The following is an 8157-nucleotide window of genomic DNA, read 5'->3' as shown; positions in this document are numbered from 1 at the left end:
ACATTTTATGAATTTTGAGAAGAGACTGATATGTAATGGACTGGCTGTCCCATTAGGATCGCTAGCAACAATGCAACCTGTGTTATTCTGGGAAGCATTACAACAGATTTCTATAGCACATCCAAAGGGCGACTTGACTGTTGTTTACATAGATATGTGACGTCGGTATACCACTAACAGCCTTTTAGCTGTGCTTGCGATGGCGAGTAGCTAGGGTTTTGTATCAGAGTAATAAATATACTATGTGCAATCCATCCCTAAATAAATTGTTTCAAAATAAATAAAGTTCACTCTTTGCTTTGTCCAGCAGCCCAGCACTGAGTCCTTTTCCCACCATTTTTCCGCAGGTCTCCATGGGATGATAGCGCCCTCTGGTGGCAGTACTGTGTACTACATCAGTTGGACTCCAGACCTCAAGGTGAACACACTGGATGGAGTGACTGCTTATGACAACGCAAATTGTTTAAATAAACACTGCATGCAAAATACTTATGTCCATCCAATCCAGCAGCCCAGCATAGTCTGAGTCATTTTCCTGCCAGTTACAAGGTAGAGGTGGTGGTTGGATGACTTAGGTTATTGGAGGTAGCACAAGTGACATATTTTCCCGCCGTTTTCTTAGGTTAGTAGAGGTAGCCCAAGTGCCCTATTTCCCCACCAAAATTTGAACTTTCCACACTTTTCTGGGGGGGGGGGAGAAGGGGAGGAGGGGAGGGGAAGGCGTTAGGTTGGTGGTGGTAGCCCAGTTGGTTATTTTCCCACCAAAATTTGAACTTCTCGCCATGATGTCATTGCGACATTGCCATAACTAACGCCGCCATCTTGGATCCGCCATCTTGAATAAATTTGACAGCAATGCTGAGTGGGCTGATGCCCCCCTTGTCCCACTACTAGGTGCAGCTACTTGGAGACCGTTTGTATTCATGGGCTTCATGTGCCTAAACAACGATGTGACATAAGCTAGAGGACAGTTCGTGCACAAAATCGTGCTCTGGCAACACTTTCGCAACTACGGACGCCTGCAAAGGCAAATTGGTTCAATATTTCTGAGGGGTCTTCGAACGGCGAGAGCGAGACCACGTCGGGCTGCTGCACAACGCCCGGAAAAAGGAGATCCGACTTGATAGTGGTGGTATCCTACGGCTTTTGTCATCTCAGTTGAAATGGCTACGGAAGATAGTCGCCGTAATCCTTGCGAAATCCTGATGTGTAAATTTAGAGAACCCCCTAGAGTGTGTGCTACCGCTATACTACCACGAATGCACATCTCGGATTGGGCTGATGAGTATTACGGTACCGTTGCAGGCTACCACAGGAGACAAAAGTAAGAGGCACAGCCCTATCATAATGCAAAGATGGGCTGCGAGATTTTCTTTCGGCTCATCTATGTTGTGTGCTACGGTACTGAGGGCAGATAAGAGTGAGAATCATCGGACAATCAGCTTAAAAGTCCAGGCATCCAGTTTTCTGACAGGAATAACATACAGAAGAAAGATAAACAAATTGAGGATCTTTTAGGTGACTGTGAGTTTGGCTTTCGGAAAGGAAAATGTACCAGAGGATCAGTGCTGATGTTGCGGTCGACCATTGAAGCGAGTCTTAAAAAAAGAATCAGTATGCATTCATAGGATCAAACGAATTACAAAAAGCGTTCGACAGTGTAAAATGATGCAAGACGTCAGATATATTGAAAGACGAGTAATTATAATATGTTCAAGTACAAAGAGGGAGAAATACGACTTTAAGATCAAGAAAATCGTACTGGGATTAAAAATGGTGTAAGACAAAAGTGCAGTCTCTCGGCACTGCTCTTCAATCTATACATCTAACAGCCGGCCGCTGTGTCCCAGCGGTTCACTCCGGAACCGCGCTGCTGCTACGGTCGCAGGTTCGACTTCTGCCTCGGGCATGGATGTGTGTGATGTCCTTAGGTTAGTTAGGCTTAAGTAGTTCTAAGTCTAGGGGACTGATGACCTCAGATGTTGAGTCCCATTGTGCTCAGAGGCATTTGAACCATTTTATACATCTAAAAAACAATGACAGAAATGAAAATGAAGCTCTCGTGATTAGGATCAAAATTCAGGGTGAAAGTCATAATATTCACTGACGACGTTTTTGTCCTCAGTGAAAGTGATAATGAATTTCAGGATCTACTATATGGAATGAACGCTTTCTTGTGTGCAAAATATGGATTGAGAGTAAGACGAAAGTAATATGGAATAGGAGAAACGAGATTAGCGGTAAATTTAATACCAAAGTTTGTGACAACGACGTAGACGAAGTTAAGGAAATCTGCTATTGCTACCTTGAAAACAAAATAGCAAACAACGAATGAAGCCAGAAGAACAAAAACAGCTGACTAGTATAGAAAAAAAGGTTTTTACTGCCCAAAAGTGATCCACTACTGTAAAACATAGGACCTAGTTTCTGAAGACGAAACTTCTGAGTAAGTACGCTAGGAACACAGGATTATATAGCAGTGAGCCGTGGACAGTGGGAAAACCGAGAAAAAAAGAGAACCGTAGCGTTTGAAATGTGGCACTAGAGGAGGGTGTTGAAAATTAGATGAACTAGTAAGAGAAGGAATGAGGAAGTTCTCCGCAGAATGAGCGGGGAAAGTAAAATGTGGAAAACACTGACGAGAGGAAGAGACAGGATATTAGAACATGCATTAGGAGACTTCCGTGGTACTGGAGGGAGCTGCAGAGGGTAAAAACTGTAGAGGAAAACAGAGGTAGGAATACATCCAGAAAATTGGAGTAACTGAGAAGTCATCAAGTAAAACAGAATTAATATCTGCCACTTCCAATGGAAGCCTTATAAACCCTCTGCTGTTCTTTCTCTACGGAAAGGACTTAGCAGACAATCTCAGCAGCTCTCTTACATTGTTTTCAGGCGGTGTTGTCATTTACCACCTGATAAAGTCATCAGCTGATCAAGACAAACTGAAAAACGATTGTATGGTGCGAAAGGCGGTAGTTGACTCTAAACAACAAGTGTGCAGTCCACATGAGTACTAAATGCAACCAGAAAATTCAATTAGAAACTTAGGGATTACAATTACGAAACTGGAACGAGCACATATATAATGTTGTGGGGAAAACAAAACAAAGACTGTTGTCATTGGTATGACATATGGAAAATGGAACAGGTCTACTACAGAGACTGCCTACCGTGCCCTCGTCCACCCTCTTATGGAGTTCTCCTGTGCAGTATGAGACTCGCATCATATAAGAATTGTGGTAGACACCGAAAAAGTTCTAGGAAGGGCATCTAGTTCTGTATTATCGCGAAGCAGGGGAGAGAGTGAGAATTGTAATGGCAATCATTAAAATAAACGCGTTTTTCGTTGTGGCAGGATCGTCTCATGAAATTTCAGTCACCGGCTTTCTTCTCAGAGTGTGGAGATCTTTTGTAGGTGCCCACCTACATAGGGAGGAATGATTATTATTATAAAATATGAGAAATCAGAACTCGCACGGAATGATTTAAGCGTTCGTTTCTCCTGTATACTGCTCTAGATTGGAACGATAGAGAAATAACCTGAACGTGGTAAGATGAAGAACCCTCAGTCAGGCACTTAACTGTGAATTGCAGAATAATCATGGAAATGTCGATGTGGATGTAGGTGTAGAAAGTAATGACGCAGTGGGGTGCAAGTACAACACTGAAATGATTAGATTGGCACGGAAAGAAGTTCGCGGAGGGCCGCATTAAACCAGTCACAACGCTGATTACTCAAAAAGAAAAAAAGAAAAAACTGTTCTACGGCGCTTTAGAGCATACAATGCGGTGTATAACAGGACTGCAGTTACATCAGGACTGCAGTTACATATCTCAGTTATAAAAGAAACTGATTAGGCAAATCTATTTTCTTCTAGTTGGAGATTGAAATTAATGTAATTAACGTTACTCTTCGTTCAGACGCATAGACGCAGTCATTTCCCCGGCGCTCGGTAAACGAGTGCAGTTGGGCAGAAAATCGATAATACTGCAACGTTGCAGTCTCCGCCATGAACAGTGCGGCAGCTTGCGTAGTATTTATGTGGATGTACAGTACTCAACTGTTCCACGCCAGAAGCAAAACGGCGCGTCTCGAGTCGTGCGCCGATAGCGTGAATCCCTGGCCGCCAGTGCTGCCAACATCGCTGGCGGCTGTCCGTAATAGCGCGACATTTTCGTTTCCCAGCGGGAGCAGCAAGTGGCTGGGCCGCCGGATCCAATTAGCGGGGGCGGCCCGCGCTGTCGCCGCCTGTTTGTCACGGACGGCGCCACCGCCGCCGCCACCCCCGCCGCCTCCCAGCGGCCTCCAACGCCCCCAGCTCGCTCCTCACCTTGCATCCCTGCACGTCGCCTCAGCTCATCCTCGTCCCGACGAGAGTTCTAAGTTACACAGCACTGTAATTGCATCGGAGACTCTCCTGCTTAGTGGTGTGATTTCACCAGCGTTTCACGTACAGGCTTATTTCGAACAATGAGGGCTTACCGTGGAAGACGATCCTTGCTAGTGTAAGGAACAAGTAATCCCTCTTGATCCTACATCTGTGAGTACATGGTAATTGCATGCACTCTCACTATGTTAGAACGGAGTGCTGAAAAGTAATGCCTCTTAATTTTTATGTCAAAACTCTTAAACTTTTTAAGTAAAATAAACTATATTAAAATTGTACATATGACATTGAGGTTCCTGTGTTATTAAGAAATGCGAAGCATTATTCCTTCGACAGACATTGCGGCGGCTACAGCCGTTATGAAATACGTGAAATGTATTCGCGCTCGCGAATATGAACAACCACTACCCATGTAAGTGAATGACGGCTAAGAAAATTAGTACTTGGCTGGGTTTCGAACCCGGATACCCCACTCTATGGGAACGGTCGGCTTAACTCCTTCGCTATATGTGCACGAGTCATAACCCGCTCCAAACTGCCATATGTTATCGTTCCAGTTTCATAAAGTGTACTCAGACACAAATTATACAGGGCAAAGCGAAATTCGAGCACTCGGGCGGCATAGCGCGACTCCTCACATGTCAGCGATAAAAAAATATCTCTTACAAAGTTTCGTGCAGCTAGTACATCTGGCAGAAAAAGGACGTTAAAGAGTGGCAATCTGGCAACACTGTAACAACAAGTATGCTAATCGTCTCTGCAAGAAAACTTTGCTTGTGCTGTGCAGTTGCTGCAGTGCGGAGAGCTTTGGATTGGCAAGCAGGAGGTTGAAGGTTCAACCCAGGGTTGGTGCCAATTTTTTTTTATTTGCTTATTTCATTATGACACTTCATACTGTAATGTATATACCGCTTCTTATGTCGCATCTATCCTAAATTTACAACATTTTGTAATGCTGAACACAACATATACGCGGTTAGCCAATAAGAAATAGACGGTTGGAACAATTAATGGGACCGAGTCTGGACATTTTTGCAAAGCATGTTTCTAGTCCTCCTACTGACAACTGAAGGCCCTAACGAAATGTAATGGAACTGAACTAGGCAAGAATAGTAGTTGGTTCTAATTAATGTGACCGCTAGAAGAAGGTACAAAGAAAACAGTTTTCGCGTCTAGTAAATGAAGTGGTGCGAATAAATTCGAGCCCACGGCGTGGAAAGGGCTGCTTTGAAAGCTGACCAATCTTCCATATCTACAATTGTAGTATGTAAGAGCAAATGTTTTCCAGAGGACCCGCTGCAATCGCTGTTGACGATTGAAATGCCAGATACCGTACCACCTGGTCTACAGTTACCAAACGAAAAGCATTTGCTGGAACCCAGGATCGAACACTCGACCTCCTACATGCCAACCTGAAACACGATCCCCTGCACCAACTGTACAGGACTAGACCCGTCTGTAGACAAAGGTAGTTACTGTACATGTGGTTACAGTGTTGCCAGATTGCCACTCTTTAACGTCCTTTTCTGCGGGATGTGCTCCCCGCTGAAATTTTGTGACAGACATTTTTTTATCGCTGGCATGTGAGGAGTCGCGCTGTGAAGCCCAACTGCGCGAATTTCACTTCACCCTGCATAATTCCTGTACAGCAGGGGACATTTTCCAACATTTTACTTGAAAGTCTCTGCCCACTATGTCCGGAGGAACGCAGCATCGTTCTTTTTAACAACACAGCCGCTACAGTATCGTGTCTGTGCGTCTATACCAGGCACTGACTCAATTAAAGTGTCATTTACTTCAGGGGAACGTGTGAATGAGTTCAGGTAGTGACACGGGAACGAGAACCTGCTGAAATCTGGGTCTGGCCGTGTGTCGTGCACGGTTAAGCGAAGAGGTTAAGGCTACCGCTAACGTAAAGTGGAAAATCCGGGTTTGATACCCACTGCGGCACAAATTTGCATTGACGTCACTCCGTTATACAGCTGATGGTTGTTCGTTTTCGCGACTGTGAATGCATTTAATGTATTTTTTCTACATGGCAACATATTTATTTCTCAACTGCGGCGACATTTCTCCCAACGATAGAATGTTATTTTTGACATCGTCGCTGACGAACGTTCATCCCACCTCTACTTGCACTGCTGCATGACAATCGAAGTGAAGCACTCGAAGGGGTTTTTTAAGTTTTGGGAACGGGGGAGGATCGGACGGGGTGACAGCAGCACTGTAAGGAGGATGAGCGAGGACAGTGAACCCAAGGTGCCGGATTGTTGCCGATGTCGCAGAGTGTGGTCCGGCTTTTTTATGATCATTGTCTTGCACACTGAATTCTGATCCCACTCATAAAACTTCTTTTTTTTTAATTCTGTCACTGTTTGTTCGATATGTAGATTGCGTTGCTGTCTTACTCCCTTTTTAATCCGAATATATGTCATTGATCTTGCAGTCGTATTATTCCTCTTCGTATACTTGAACGTACCGTGTATGTTCCACGTGTAAACGAACTCTTCGATTTCAAAAGTCGAAGGAATTACTTTTAACCTGCCTTCGTACATCTGCCTAATTGCATCCTATGCAGCTGTCCCATCCCGCACAACGATATTGCACACACGTATTCGAAGGCATGTTCCAAGTAACAATCCTATTGCCACTTATTTTTCTCCTACACGTATTTCGTGCCCCAGAATCGTAGCCCAACTTCCCTATGGGAATATATTGACGCTACCGTATTCAAATGGCTCTGAGCATTATGGGACTTAACTTCTGAGGTCATCAGTCCCCTAGAACTTAGAACTACTTTAACCTAAATAACCTAAGGACATCAAACACATCCATGCCCGAGGCGGGATTCGAACCTGCGACCGTTGCGGTAGTGCGGTTCCAGACTGAAGTGCCTAGAACCGCTCGGCCACACCGACCGGCGCTACCGTATTCGTCACTGTCGGTCTCACCTTAGTCTCAGTAGTATTTAAGGTCCATCTGAAGAACTTCACCACTTCGTGTAACCAGAGGTATTCCCCTAGCAATCGTGCACAAACCCAACATTTGTATGCTAGAGTTCTCTACCCAGAAATCCGCAACCATCAAATTCACCTAGTTATATCACAGAAATACCTCGGACTACCACTTTCATTCCCTATCTACGAAACTCCAAAAAGTTAACCCACAGTACACTGAACTAACTACTAGAAAGCCAAACGCAGTGACTCGAAGAATCACGTTTTACTAATTATAAGCACGAATGCCCTCACAGTGTTTAACAGAAGACTACACTGGCCGCACTACCGCTGATATGTACTAGAAACTGATTAGGTCTTGTGGGAAAGTGTCATGCTGCAGATTGAATTTCATTAGAGAACGTCCTACTGTGAATACCCACAAGTGAAGGGTGTTGTTCCCTCTTCATCTCGGATCTGTGTTCCATAACACGACCATACATCGACCTATCATTACTTGTCTATAAGGTTCTCCTGGGTCCGGTGTCACGATTTACAATAGTGAGTGCAGTGGGTTATACCATTGAAGAATACACTGAAATGATTTAAATTTGAGAGAATCCAAAAGCAACATGAGAAATGCACTTTGTGCCGTATGCTTACTGGCGATAATTTCATCTTGTCATGTCTTAGGAAACGATACACAGAAGTATCGTTACGGAGAAAGAAAGGAATTTTCAGTTTAAGCTGCTTTTGTCATACTGTCTCACACATCTTCTTGAGATGCTGCTCGTGAATGTGGAGTATCACAGTGGCTTCAGAAAATTACG

This window comes from Schistocerca piceifrons, chromosome 6 (genome assembly GCF_021461385.2).
Source record: "Schistocerca piceifrons isolate TAMUIC-IGC-003096 chromosome 6, iqSchPice1.1, whole genome shotgun sequence".
NCBI classification, from domain to species: Eukaryota; Metazoa; Arthropoda; class Insecta; order Orthoptera; family Acrididae; genus Schistocerca; species Schistocerca piceifrons.
Note: the sequence above shows the minus strand (reverse complement) of the source record.